Raw genomic sequence first — 12,359 nt, 5'->3', positions numbered from 1 at the left:
TCTTACTCAATCCGTAGGTAGGTTTGGTGGACTCTCATGGCAAAACTGGGTTTAAGGATATTTGGAAGCACAAGTACTATCTCTACTTGGTGCAAGGAATTTGGCTAGCATGAGGGGGAAAGGCAAGCTCAACATGTTTGGAAGGTCAATAACAATATACTTTAACTGAGATGTGAGAAAACATAAGCCATTACGTTGTCTTCCTTGTCCAACGTCAATTCTTTTAGCATGTCATACTTAATGAGTGCTCCAAATCATAAGAGATGTCCAAGATAATATATTTGTATGTGAACCTCTCTTTCCTTATTACTTCCTATTAATTGCAACGATCACCAAAACTACGTTTATCAACTCTCAACAACTTTTATGCCTCATACTTTCTATATGTGAAGTCATCACTAACCATAAGATCAATATGAACTCTTTTATTCTTTCTACTTTCTCAAGATCATAGCAAGATAGCAAAGCCCTTGACTCAACACTAATCTTTATTATAGATAGCTCACGGACTCGATTACATAAAGAGATCACAAAGCAAAACTCAGAACTAATTGATACTAAAACTTCGATCTACTAGATCAAGATACTACTAAAAGGATCGAACTAAATAAAATGGTAAAGATAGGAGTGTGATGGTGATACGATACCGGGGCACCTCCCCCAAGCTTGGCAGTTGCCAAGGGGAGTGCCCATACCAATGTGATTATGTCCTTGGAGGTGATGATGATGATGGATAATCGCACATCGAGCGTAAAAGCTCCTCCAACTTGCGTATAATGCCCTTGAGTCCGGTGATATGATCCTTCAACAAAATATTCTCCTGCATGAGATACTTGTTTTGTATGTGAGCTAACTCAACCATCTTGAAAGCTTCAATCTCTATTGGAGTAAAGAGGTTAGGTAAAGGTTGAGGGATGTCTTCTTCTTTCACCGCTGGAGCTTGGACCTCCATGACCTTTTTTATCCCTTCATCCTTGTTGATCTCCTCCAGTTCTACTCTTTTCATCTCTATCTTCAGTAGCCAAGCATCCTTGTCTTCGTTGTTTTAGGAGGGTGACATCATAGTGCTCTAGATCTGCAACAGAAACAGCTCGAAATGAAAACGGAGGAGATTTGTGTGATACGGTGGTCAAAACCTTCAGGGGTATATATAATGAATTTTTACTGACCAAAATACGTAACGTGCAAGAAAACGGAGTCTGGGAGGCACACGAGGTGTCCACGAGATAGGGGGGCGCGCTCAGTAAGGGTGGGCGCGCCCTCCACTCTCGTGGAGGCCTCGTGTCCCTCTCGGACTACTTCTTTCTTCCTAAAATTCTTAAATATTCCAAAACTGATAAAAAATACCATTGGAGTTGTTTTGGAGTCGGTTTACTTACCGTACCACATAACTATTCCTTTTCGGAGTCTGGAACGTTCTGCAAAGTGTCCCTTATGTATTCCTCCGGGGTTACGGTTTCAATAATATTAGTTTCAACATTAATAGGATTACCTTAAATATAATGCTTAATTCTTTGACCGTTCACCACCCTCAGACTTGTGCCTTCGAAGTTGTTGTTTTTTATGGCACCAGAACGATAGACCTCCTCGATAACATAAGGACCTTCCCATTTAGAGAGAGGTTTTCCTGCAAAAAATCTTAAATGAGAGTTGAATAATAACACATAATCTCCTATGTTAAACTCACACTTTTGTATCCTTTTGTCATGCTAGTGTTTGACTTTTTCTTTGAATAGCTTGGCATTCTCATAGGCTTGGGTTCTCCATTCGTCAAGTGAGCTAATATCAAACAACATCTTCTCACCGGCAAGTTTGAAGTCATAGTTGAGCTCTTTAATAGCCCAATATGCTTTATGTTCAAGTTCAAGAGGTAAATGACATGCCTTTCCATAAACCATCTTATAGGGAGACATACCCATATGATTTTTGTATGCAGTTCTATAGGCCCATAATGCATCATGAAGTTTTTTGGACCAATTTTTTCTAGATCTATTGACAGTCATTTGCAAAATTAATTTGAGCTCTCTATTGCTCAACTCTACTTGACCACTAGACTGCGGATGATAAGGTGATGTGATTCTATGATTGACATCATACTTAGCAAGCATCTTACAGAAAGCACCATGAATAAAATGTGAACCACCATCAGTCATAAGATATCTAGGGACTCCAAACCTCGAAAAAATAACTTCTTTAAGCATTTTAATAGAGGTGTTATGATCAGCACTACTAGTTGGAATAGCTTCTACCCACTTAGTAACGTAATCAACAGCAACTAAAATATGTGTGTAACCATTAGAGGCAGGAAAAGGTCCCATATAATCAAAGCCCCAAACATCAAACGGTTCAATAACAAGAGAATAATTCATAGGAATTTCTTGACGTCTACTAATATTACCAATTCTTTGACATTCATCACAAGATAAGACAAACTTAGGAGCATCTTTCAAAAGAGTCGGCCAATAAAAACCAGATTGTAGTACCTTATGTGCAGTACTATCTCCAACGTGGTGTCCTCCATAGGATTCAGAGTGACACTTGCGTGGGATCTGTTCCAGTTCATGCTCAGGCACACAACGTCTAATAACACCATCTACTCCTTCTTTATAAAGGTGTGGGTCATCCCAGAAGTAATGTTTTAAATCATAAAAGAACTTTTTCTTTTGCTGGTATGTGAAACTAGGAGGTACAAATTTAGCAACAATGTAATTAGCATAATCAGCATACCAGGGAGCAGTACGAGAAGCATTAATGACCGCTAATTGTTCATCAGGAAAGCTCTCATCAATAAGCAGTGGGTCATCAAGAACATTCTCTAACCTAGATAAGTTGTCTGCAACGGGGTTCTCAGCTCCCTTTCTATCAATAATATGCAAATCAAATTCTTGGAGCAGGAGAACCCATCTAATGAGTCTAGGCTTAGCGTCTTTATTTTCCATAAGATATTTGATAGCAGCATGATTAGTGTGAATAGTAACTTTGGAATCACCAATAGAAGGTCTAAACTTATCACATGCAAACACAACTGCTAAGAACTCTTTTTCGGTAGTAGCATAATTTCTCTGGGCAGTATCAAGAGTCTTACTAGCATACTGGATAACATTCAATTTCTTATCAAATCTTTGCCCTAGAACAACACCTACAGCATAATCACTAGCATCACACATAATTTCAAAGGGTAAATTCCAATCAGGCGGCTGAACAATAGGTGCAGTGATCAACGCTTTCTTAAGTATTTCAAATGTTTCTACACAATCATCATCAAAGACAAAAGGAATATCTTTTTGCAATAAATTAGTCAGAGGCCTAGGGATTTTAGAAAAGTCCGCAATGAACCTCCTATAAAAACCGGCATGACCAAGGTGTTGGAAATATGTCCTAGAGGCAATAGTAAAATGGTTATTATTGCATTTCCTTGTTCATGATAATTGTCTATTGTTCATGCTATAATTGTGTTAACTGGAAACTGTAATACATGTGTGAATACATAGACCACAACATGTCCCTAGTGAGCCTCTAGTTGACTAGCTCGTTGATCAACAGATGGTCATGGTTTCCTGACCATGGACATTGGATGTCATTGATAACGGGATCACATCATTAGGAGAATGATGTGATGGACAAGACCCAATCCTAAGCATAGCACAAGATCGTGTAGTTCGTTTGCTAAGAGCTTTTCTAATGTCAAGTATCATTTCCTTAGACCATGAGATTGTGCAACTCCCGGATACCGTAGGAATGCTTTGGGTGTACCAAACGTCACAACATAATTGGGTGGCTATAAAGGTGCACTACGGGTATCTCCGAAAGTGTCTGTTGGGTTGGCACAAATCGAGACTAGGATTTGTCAGTCCTTGTGACGGAGAGGTATCTCTGGGGCCACTCGGTAATGCATCATCATAATGAGCTCAATGTGACTAAGTACTTAGTCACTGGATCATGCATTATGGAACAAGTAAAGTGACTTGCCGGTAACGAGATTGAACAAGGTATTGGGATAACGACGATCGAATCTCGGGCAAGTAATGTACCGATTGACAAAGGGAATTGTATACGGGATTGCTTGAATCCTTGACATCGTGGTTCATCCGATGAGATCATCGTGGAACATGTGGGAGCCAACATGGGTATCCAGACCCCGCTGTTGGTTATTGGCCAGAGAGCTGTCTCGGTCATGTCTGCATGATTCCCGAACCCGTAGGGTCTACACACTTAAGGTTCGATGAAGCTAGAGTTGTTATGGGAATTAGTGTGCAGTAACCGAATGTTGTTCGGAGTCCCGGATGAGATCCCGGATGTCACGAGAAGTTCCGGAATGGTCCGGAGGTAAAGATTTATATATGGGAAGTCCTATTTTGGCCACCGGAAAATGTTCGGGATTTTTCGGTATTGTACCGGGAAGGTTCTAGAAGGTTCCGGAGTGGGGCCCACCAGCATGGGGGGGCCCACATGAACGTGGGTAGTGGGGGCAAGGCCCCACACCCCTGGTCAAGGCGCACCAAGATCCCCGCTTAGAAGGAATAAGATCATATCCCGAAGGGATAAGATCAAGATCCCTAAAAAGGGGGGATAACAATCGGTGGGGAAGGAAATGATGGGATTTCTTTCCTCCCACCTTTGCCAACGCCCCAATGGACCTGGAGGGCAAGAAACCAGCCCCCTACACCCCTATATATAGTGGGGAGGCACATGGGAGCTTCACCCCTTGCCCCTGGCACAACCCTCCCCCTCTCCAACTCCACCTCCTCCTCAGTAGTGCTTGGCGAAGCCCTGCCGGAGAACTGCAAGCTCCACCACCACGCCGTCGTGCTGCCGGAGCTCTCCCTCAACTTCTCCTCTCCCCTTGCTGGATCAAGAAGGAGGAGACATCCCCGGGCTGTACGTGTGTTGAACACGGAGGTGCCATCCGTTCGGCGCTAGATCGGATCTTCCGCGATTTGAATCGTCGCGAGTATGACTCCATCAACCGTGTTCTTGTAATGCTTCCGCTTAGCGATCTTCAAAGGTATGAAGATGCTCATCCTCTCCCTCTCTTGTTGCTAGAATCTCCATAGATTGATCTTGGTGATGCGTAGAAAATTTTGAATTTCTGCTACGTTCCCCAACACAAGGAAACTTCTTATACCTTTTTTGTCCTTGGGACATGGCATCTTTTCAATAGCATCAACTTTGGCTTTGTCAACTTCAATACCTCTCTCGGAAATATTATGTCCCAAGACAATGCCTTCATTAACCATAAAGTGACACTTTTCCCAATTCAGGACGAGACTAGTGTCTATGCATCTCTGCAAAACTTGGTCAAGCTTGCTCAAGCAATCATCAAAAGAGGATCCATAAACGGAGAAATCATCCATGAATACCTCACAAATCTTTTCAAAAAAATCAGAGAATATAGCCATCATACATCATTGAAAGGTAGCAGGTGCATTACATAAACCAAAAAGGCATACGTCTATAAGCAAAAGTACCGAAAGGGCAAGTAAAATTAGTTTTAGATTGGTCCCCCGCTGACACAGGTATTTGAGAGAAGCCAGAATAACCATCTAGAAAGCAGAAATGTGTGTGTTTGGATGTTCTTTCTAGCATTTGATCAATAAAAGGTAAAGGGTAATGATCTTAGTAGCTTTATTTAATTTCCAAAAATCAATTACCATCCTATAACCTGTAATAATTCTTTGCAGGATCAATTCATCTTTATCATTAGGAACGACAGTAATACCTCCCTTTTTTGGAACACAATGGACAGGTCTTACCCAATCACTATCAGCAACGGGATAAATTATACCTGCCTCAAGGAGCTTTAATATCTCCTTTCTTACCACTTCTTTCATCTTGAGGATCTCTAACTGGTTTAGCATCAGCCTCCAAATTAATTTTGTGTTGGCATAACGTGGGACTAATGCCCTTAAGATCATCCAGAGTATATCCAATAGCAGCGCGGTGCTTCTTCAGAGTTTTCAATAATCTTTCTTCTTCTTGCTTTGAAAGGTTAGCACTAATAATAACAGGATATATTTTCTTTTCATCAAGATAAGCATACTTAAGATTATCAGGTAATGGTTTGAGTTCAAACATGGGATCACCCTTGGGTGGAGGGGGATCCCCAAGAATTTCAATGGGAAGGTTGTGTTTCAGCATAGGTTCCTGTTTAAGGAACACTTCATCTATTTCCCTTCTTTCCTTCATAAACATTTCGTTTTCATGGTCTAGCAAATATTGTTCTAACGGATCAGTAGGAGGCATGGCAATGGAAGCAAGACCAATAATCTCATCCTTACTAGGTGATTCTCTATCACGAGGTTGTCTACGAAACTTAGCAAAATTAAACTCATGAGACATACCCTCTAAGCCAATTGTAACAGTATCCTTTTCACAATAAATCCTAGCACTAGCTGTATTCAAGAACGGTCTACCAAAAATAATGGGGCAAAAATCATCTTGTGGGGAACCAAGAACAAGAAAATCAGCAGGATATTTAACCTTCCCACACAAGACTTCAACATCTCTAACTATCCCAATTGGTTTAATGGTATCCCTATTAGCAAGCTTAATAGTAACATCAATGTCTTCTAATTCAACGGGTGCAATGTCATGCATAATTTCTTTATATAAGTCATAAGCTATTGCACTAGCACTAGCACCCATATCACATAAGCCATGATAACAATGATCTCCTATTTTAACAAAAATAACAGGCATGCCTACGACAGGTCTATGTATCTTAGTATTTGGTCTAGCAATATTAGCAGTCTCACCACAGAAATAAATAACATGCCCATCTAAATCATCATCCAAGAGATCTTTAACCATAGCAATACTAGGTTCAACTTTGATTTTCTCAGGAGGTGTATAAGTCCTAGTATTACTCTTACGAACAACAGCCAAAGTTTTAGCATGATCCTTTATCCTAACAGGAAAAGGAGGTTTCTCAACATAAGTAGTAGGAACAATAGGATCACTATAAGAGATAGTCTTTTCTTCAACTGTAATAGGTGCAACTATTTTTACTTCAACGGGAGGATTATATTTAAACCACTTTTCTTTAGGGAGATCAACGTGAGTAGCAAAAGATTCACAGAAAGAAGCTACAGAGTCAAGCCCATACTTAGTGCTAAATCCACGAAAAGCATCGTTATCCATTAAAGATTTAACACAATCGAACTTAGGTGTCATACCTGACTCCTAACCATCGTCGGAACCCCAATCTTCAGAGTTGCGTTTAATTCTTTCCAATAAGTCCCATTTGAAATCAATAGTCTTCAGCATATAAGAACCATCACAAGAAGTGTCGAGCAGGTTGCGATCATTAAGAGAAAGCTGAGCATAAATTTTTTGAATAATCATTTCCCAGGAGAGCTCGTGATTGGGGCATGAATATAACATTGACTTAAGCCTCCCCCAAGCTTGAGAGATGCTTTCTCCTTCGCGAGGCCAGAAATTATATATGTAATTAAAATCACGACGAACAAGATGCATAGGATAGAACTTCTGGTGAAATTCCAACTTCAATCACTTATAATTCCAAGATCTCGTATCGTCACATAGCCTATACCATGTCAATGCATCTCCCTTAAAAGATAAAGGGAATACCTTCCTTTTGACAACATCATCCGGAATACCTACAAGCTTAAATAATCCACAAACTTCATCCACAAAGATAAGGTGTAAATCGGGATGCAATGTTCCATCTCCTGTAAATGGATTAGCTAGCAGTTTTTCTATCATACCCGAAGGAATCTCAAAGTAAATATTTTCAAAAAGTTCAGTAGGTTGAGGAGCAATTCTTTGCTCTTCTGGTCGGAGTGAAGATACCCGAACAAGCCCCTCAAAGGATTAGTTTCCATAGTGACAAGTAACAGAAAATTTCAGCACACTATATGAATGTTTCCTTACCAAGTTCCACTCACCAAAAGCACTACACTCCACGGCAACGGCGCCAGAAAAGAGTCTTGATGACCCACAAGTGTAGGGGATCTATCGTAGTCCTTTCGATAAGTAAGAGTGTCAAACCCAACGAGGAGCAGAAGGAAATGATAAGCGGTTTTCAGTAACGTTTTCTCTGCAAGCACTGAAATTGTAGGTAATAGATAGTTTTGTGATAAGATAAATTGTAACGAGTAACAAGCAATGAAAGTAAATAAAGTGCAGCAAGGTGGCCCAATCCTTTATGTAGTAATGGATAAGCCTGGACAATTTCTTATAATGAGGATGGAGATCCCGAGGACACATGGGAATTATCGTCAAGCTAGTTTTCATCACGCTCATATGATTCGCGTTCGATACTTTGATAATTTCATATGTGGGTGGACCGGTGCTTGGGAACAGCCCTTACTTGGACAAGCATCCCACTTATGATTAACCCCTATTGCAAGCGTCCGCAACTACAAAAGAAGTATTAAGGTAAACCTAACCACATCATTAAACATATGGATCCAAATCAGCCCCTAACGAAGCAACGCATAAAGTAGGGTTTAAGCTTCTGTCACTCTAGCAACCCATCATCTAGTTATTACTTCCCAATGCCTTCCTCTAGGCCCAAATAATGGTGAAGTGTCATGTAGTCGATGTTCACATAACACCACTAGAGGAAAAGACAACATACATCTCATCAAAATATCGAACGAATACCAAATTCACGACTACTACTAGCAAGACTTCACCCATGTCCTCAGGAACAAACGTAACTACTCACAAAGCATATTCATGTTCATAATCAGAGGACTAATAATATGCATTAAGGATCTGAACATATGATCTTCCACCAAGTAAACCAATTAGCATCAACTACAAGGAGTAATCAACATTACTAGCAACCCACAGGTACCAATTTGTGGTTTTGATACAAGATTGGATACAAGAGATGAACTAGGGTTTTGAGAGGAGATGGTTCTGATGAAGATGTTGATGGAGATTGACCCCCTCCCGATGAGAGGATCGTTGGTGATGATGATGGTGATAATTTCCCCCTCCCGGAGGGAAGTGTCATCGGCAGAACAACTCTGCAGGAGCTCTAGATTGGTTCTGCTAAGGTTCCGCCTCGTGGAAGCGGAGTTTCGTCCCGTAAGCTTGCCCACAATTTTTTCCAGGGTAAAAGCCCTCATATAGCAGAAGATGGACACCGGAGGGCCACCAGGGGCCCCAGGAGATAGGGGGCACGCCCAGTAGTGGTGGGCGCGCCCCCACCCTCCTGGCCAGGGTGTGGGCCCCCTGATGTATTTCTTTTGCTTAATAATTCTTATTAATTCCAAAAACATGTTTCGTGGAGTTTCAGGATTTTTGGAGCAGTGCAGAATAGGTTTCCAATGTTTGCTCCTTTTCCATCCAGAATTCCAAATGTCGGCATTCCCCCTCTTCATGGTAAACCTTGTAAAATAAGGGAGAATAGCCATAAGTATTGAGATATAATGTGTAATAATAGCCCATAATGCAATAAATATTGATATAAAATCATGATGCAAAATGGACGTATCAAGGCCCCAGGCATGAGGCCTTGCCTCTTTGATCATTGTTGCTTTTGTGCTAGCCTTCTTAAGGTATCCTTGTTTAACTTATCTCTGTACTCAGATATTGTTGCTTCTGATGTCTCTCTTGTGTATCGAGCTATGTATTTGATCCCTCAAGGCCCCTGGCTTGTAATATAAAGCTTGTATTATTTTAATTTGTGTCTAGAGTTGTGTTGCGATATCTTCTTGTGAGTCCCTGATCTTGATTGTACACATTTGCGTGTATGATTGGTGTACGATTGAATCTGGGGCGTCACAAAGAGTGAAGGTGTTTTTTCAACGTTTCTTTTCAATGGATTTGAGTCGTAGGAAATCCGTACTATTAATAGGGGGTCCGCTTTGGAAAGTCCTGGGTGGAATCAACATGTGCAAAACCCCATATGCACCCACAAACCCTTCCTGCAACTTGGAGGATCCAACTGCTTTTGGCTGAGCTATTTTGAAGCTCCTAGGCGGTAGTACCGTGCTGATCAATGATAGTGTCGTTTAGGCGGTACTACGACATACTAGTGTCGTTCCTACTTCCTCCTATTTTGGAGATTCTAGTGGTCCCTATTTTATAAATGGAAGTTGGACGGTAGTAGAACTGCAGTACCACACTTCGTGGTACTTCCGCCCTGGTGCCACTCCTCGACCATCGGTTCCTCTATATACTATGACATTTAGTGGTAGTACCACTCCCGTACTCATGTACTCGCTTGCTACAACAGGAACTGCTGCTCTAGACAGTAGTACCGCTCACCCGAGAGGTAGTAGTGCTTGACTGCGGGCAGAGTGCAACAACGATTGGATTTGTGCCCCACTATATACAGGGGGTCTTCTTCCCGAAGAAGACCTACCTCTTATCCCCAAAGCTCCATGGTTGTGACACCCTGGTTTTTGGTACTTTCTTTTCTTTTTGATTTATTTGGATTTTGTTCTGATTTTCTTTTTAAGTGGATCTGTGAACTTGAAACATGGGAGATCATCATCATTTCTTCTCTGAAGTGCCTCATCATTCTCAAAACTTTCCCAAGATCATGTCATTTCTATTCTAACCCAACCCTAAAACTCTTTTATAGGGAATATTCCTTTTTCTATTAAAGGAATAACCCTGTCTGACCTAGGTTGTGAAGCAACCTATATTTCCATCTTCCACAAAATTTCCAAATAATTCCCTTAATTTGTTTGGATCATATATGACCCAAATATGTCCAAACTTTCATGTCCTAGCCCCAAAATAATTCCCCAGTATTGTTTCTTCATTTCTGTCTAGAGTGGCCTTCTGTGAAGAAAGTGCCACCTATCCTTTCTTGTTTGCTCCCAAACTTTTTGGGCATTCTTTTATGTCCAAATAATTGCCTCATGCCAAAATTCAGCTTCATTTTCCTGGTGAAACTTCCTCGGCAATTTTTTAAAGTTTATGTCAGAAGGAAGCCTTTGTGAAGGAAGTACTAGCTAGGGTCATCTAAATGAGTTGAAATTTTGCATGACTCTTCATGTGCTTATATCATCAACTATGTCAGCACACCAATTTTCAGCTCAATCCCATCAACTATGTGAGCACACCTTCAAATATATTTTTCTGGCAATATTTTGAGGTTGTGAAGCAAGTAAATTTTATATTGCTTCACTAATTCTAATAAATTACCAGATCATGCTCCTACCCATATAACATCTCTCCACCAAATTTGGGATCATTTCCTTAAGCCATTTTATCTCCAAAATTATTTCAAGTTTTTGGGCAGAGAGGATATTTGCGAAGGAAGTACGATTTTGGCAAGTCCATTTGGTATGAAATATTTACAACATCTTTATATGTCCAAATAATATCCCATGCCAAATTTTAACTCAAGTAGTTTCTCCATGTGGGAGCATCATCCTATTCTCTTTTATGGACCAATTTTGCAGTTGCGAAGCAACTATATTTATTTGTGGTCCATTTCCTTCCAAAACCCCCAGGATGATTGTCCTTCCTAACCTAAACATCCTAGACATCAAGTTTGGCTCCTTTCTCTTCCCTGTTGATCACTGTAACCTGGTCAACTTTGATACATCAAACTTGCATCAAGGCCTCACTTCTCTACCATGATTCTTTTCTTGATCTTTCACTTCTGGAATACCTTGGGGAGCAAGGACTTGACGCTAGACACAGTTTTCCTACCTCTCTTGTCCTCTCTGTGCCATGTCGCGTGGTGACCGTGCAGCTGGCACATCTTTGCACGCGCTCTACAAGTCAGAGACGCGTCCAACGCTCTGTCTAGCTCGAGTCACTTTGCCCCTCCTCGCCCTTGCACGCCTGAGCATTACTGTAATATTCCCCGTGCCATCACCGTCACTGTGGAACTCTCTCCCCTCCGGTAGCTTCCTCATCGACGCTAGCTGTCACGTGCACGCGGGTGCATAGTGGCCGGCAGCCCCTATCTGCGCCCCATCTTCTTCCTCCTCATGAAACTCTCTCGGCCACTACGACCCACTCCCCTTTGGGATAAGTTCTGGGTGGCCCTGATGTCAACCCGTGACATCCAACAGTCACTGTCATGGCAAAACATAAACGGTCCCACACACGGACATGGTACGAAAACAACAACGGGCACAAAAGGTTATGTCTCCTTACCGGGCCAGGGTATTGCACGCCCATAACCTTCCTCGTTGGAGGCACCATCCAGAGGCATGACAAGGGACTGAATAAGGGCCTTCCCATAAAGGCAAATGCGGTTGCACTGGGAAGCTCGATTCGGTGGCACCATGACTCGATCAACAATTATGTTCAAGTTGGATTATCATCGGGTTTAACATGAAATAAAAGAACTCGAGCCATAGTATGCCATGATCATGCAACTATATGACATGCAAATGTAAGCACATATCACGGAA

Source organism: Triticum aestivum, chromosome 3B (genome assembly GCF_018294505.1).
Source record: "Triticum aestivum cultivar Chinese Spring chromosome 3B, IWGSC CS RefSeq v2.1, whole genome shotgun sequence".
In the NCBI taxonomy this organism is placed as follows: domain Eukaryota; kingdom Viridiplantae; phylum Streptophyta; class Magnoliopsida; order Poales; family Poaceae; genus Triticum; species Triticum aestivum.
Note: the sequence above shows the minus strand (reverse complement) of the source record.